At 38.9% G+C, this 3,353-nt stretch overlaps 1 non-coding gene across 1 annotated transcript; it reads left to right on the top strand.

Annotated features, from left to right (window-relative positions):
- Window positions 1-392: 392 nt before the first annotated feature.
- LOC122425258 lies at window positions 393-499 on the top strand. The gene has a single exon (XR_006264793.1). It is a non-coding gene; the product is annotated as a U6 spliceosomal RNA (small nuclear RNA).
- Window positions 500-3,353: the final 2,854 nt, after the last annotated feature.

A 3,353-nucleotide genomic window follows, 5' to 3' on the forward strand; every position in this document is an offset into this window, starting at 1 on the left:
GATTCTCCAGGCAAGAATACTGAAGTGAGCAGCCAAAGGAAAGCAGGGATAGAAGGAACACACCTCAACATAATAAAAGCCATATATGACAAACCCACAGCAAACATTACCCTCAATGGAGAAAAATTGAAACATTTCCCCTAAAGTCAGAAACAAGACAAGGGTGCCCACTCTCACCACTACTATTCAACATAGTTTTGGAAGTTTTGGCCACAGCAATCAGAACAGAAAAAGAAATAAAAGGAATCCAGATTGGAAAAGAAGAAGTAAAACTCTCACTGTTTGCAGATGACATGACCCTCTACATAGAAAACCCTAAAGACTCCATCAGAAAATTACTAGAGCTAATCAATGAATATAGTAAAGTTGCAGGATATAAAATTAACACACAGGTGCTCGCTTCGGCAGCACATATACTAAAATTGGAACGATACAGAGAAGATTAGCATGGCCCCTGTGCAAGGATGACACGCAAATTTGTGAAGCGTTCCATATTTTTATAAAAATAAATGAAAAAAAAATTAACACACAGAAATCCCTTGCATTCTTATACACTAACAATGAGAAAACATAAAGAGAAATTAAGGAAATAATTCCATCCACCATTGCAACGAAAAGAATAAAATACTTAGGAATATATCTACCTAAGGAAACAAAAGACCTATATATAGAAAACTATAAAACACTGATGAAAGAAATCAAAGAGGACACAAATAGATGGAGAAATATACCATGTTCATGGATTGGAAGAATCAATACAGTGAAAATGTACATACTACCCAAAGCAACCTACAGATTCAATGCAAACCCTATCAAGCTACCAATGGTATTTTTCACAGAACTAGACCAAAGAATTTCACAATTTGTATGGAAATACAAAAAACCTCAAATAGCCAAAGCAATCTTGAGAAAGAAGCCTGAAACTGGAGGAATCAGCCTGCCTGACTTCAGGCTCTACTACAAAGCTACAGTCATCAAGACAGTATGGTACTGGCACAAAGACAGAAATATAGATCAGTGGAACAAAATAGAAAGCCCAGAGATAAATCCACGTACCTATGGACACCTTATCTTCGACAAAGGAGGCAAGAATATACAACGGAGAAAAGACAACCTCTTTAACAAGTGGTGCTGAGAAAACTGGTCAACCACTTGTAAAAGAATGAAACTAGAACACTTTCTAACACCACACACAAAAATAAACTCAAAATGGATTAAAGATCTAAACATAAGATCAGAAACTATAAAACTCCTAGAGGAAAAACATAGGCAAAACACTCTCTGACATAAATCACAGCAGGATCCTCTATGACCCACCTCCCAGAGTATTGGAAATAAAAGGAAAAATAAACAAATTGGACCTAATTAAACTTAAAAGCTTTTGAACAACAAAAGAAACTCTAAGCAAGGTGAAAAGACAGGCTTCAGAATGGGAGAAAATAATAGCAAACGAAGCAACTGACAAAGAATTAATCTCAAAAATATACAAGCAATTCTTGCAGCTCAATTCCAGAAAAATAAATGACCCAATCAAAAAATGGGCCAAAGATCTAAACAGACATTTCTCCAAAGAAGACATACAGATGGCTAACAAACATATGAAAAGATGCTCAACATCACTCATTATCAGAGAAATGCAAATCAAGACCATGATGAGGTACCATTTCATGCCAGTCAGAATGGCTGATATCCAAAAGTCTACAAGCAATAAATGCTGGAGAGGGTGTGGAGGAAAGGGAACCCTCTTACACTGTTGGTGGGAACACAAACTAGTACAGCCACTATGGAGAACAGTGTGGAGATTCCTTAAAAAAACTGGAAATAGAACTGCCATATGACCCAAAAATCCCACTTCTGGGCATACACACTAAGGAAACCAGAATTGAAAGAGACACATGTACCCCAATGTTCATCGCAGCACTGTTTATAATAGCCAGGACATGGAAGCAACCTAGATGTCCATCAGATGAATGGATAAGAAAGCTGTGGTACATATACACAATGGAATATTACTCAGCTATTAAAAAGAATACATTTAAATCAAGTCTAATGAGGTGCATGAAACTGGAGCCTATTATACAGAGTGAAGTAAGCCAGAAAGAAAAACACCAATATAGTATACTAACACGTATATATGGAATTTAGAAAGGTGGTAACGATAACCCCACATGCAAGAGAGCAAAATAGACACAGATGTATAGAACAGACTTTTGGACTCTGTGGGAGAGGGCGAGGGTGGGATGATTTGGGAGAATGGCATTGAAACATGTATATTATCACATGTGAAAAGGATCACCAGTCCAGGTTCGATGCATGAGACAGGGTACTCGGGGCTGGTGCACTGGGATGACCCAAAGGGATGGGATGGGGAGGGAGGTGGGAGGGGGTTCAGGATGGGGAACACATGTACACCCGTGCTGGATCCACATCAATGTATGGCAAAACCACTACAATATTGTAAAGTAATTAGCCTCCAATTAAAATAAATAAATTTGTTAAAAAAATTAAAAACAAAGGATCCTCCAGAGGATCTTCTTGACCCAGAGATCAAAACTGGGTCTCCAGAATTGCAGGCAGAATCTTTACTGTCTAAGCCACCAGGGAAGTCCATGCATATGATACCACTCTAATGGCAGAAAGTGAGGAGGAACTAAAGAGCTCTTGATGAAAGAAAGTGTATGGAGAAGGAAATGGCAACCCACTCCAGTGTTCTTGCCTGGAAAATCCCAGGAACGGAGGAGCCTGGTAGGCTACAGTCCATGGAGTCACAAAGAGTCCGACACGACTGAGCGACTTCTTGATGAAGGTGAAACAGAAGAGTCAAAAAGCTGGCTTGAAACTCAACATTTAAAAAACTAAGATCATGGCATCCAGTCTCATCACTTCATGGCAAATAAAAGGGGAAAAGTGGAAGCAGTGAGAGATTTTATTTTCTTGGACTCCAAAATCACTGCATATGGTGACTATAGCCATGAAATTAAAAGACGTTTGCTCTTTGGAAAGAAAGCTATGACAAACCCAGACAGCATATTAAAAAACAGATATATCACTTTGCCAACAGAGGTCCATCAAGTCAAAGCTATGGCTTTTCTAGTAGTTATGTATGGATGTGATAGTTGGACCATAAAGAAGGCTGAGCACTGAAGACCTACTGCTTTAGAATTGCAGTACTAGAGAAGACTCAATCCTAAAAGAAATCAACCCTGAATATTCATTGCAGTACTGTCACTGAAGGTGAAGCTCCAATACTTTGGACACCTGATTCAAAGGGCTGACTCACTGGAAAAGACCCTGATGTGGGAAAGACTGAAGATAAAAGAACAAGGGGGCGGCAGAGGATGAGATGGTTAGAT

Source organism: Cervus canadensis, chromosome 22 (genome assembly GCF_019320065.1).
Source record: "Cervus canadensis isolate Bull #8, Minnesota chromosome 22, ASM1932006v1, whole genome shotgun sequence".
NCBI lineage: Eukaryota > Metazoa > Chordata > Mammalia > Artiodactyla > Cervidae > Cervus > Cervus canadensis.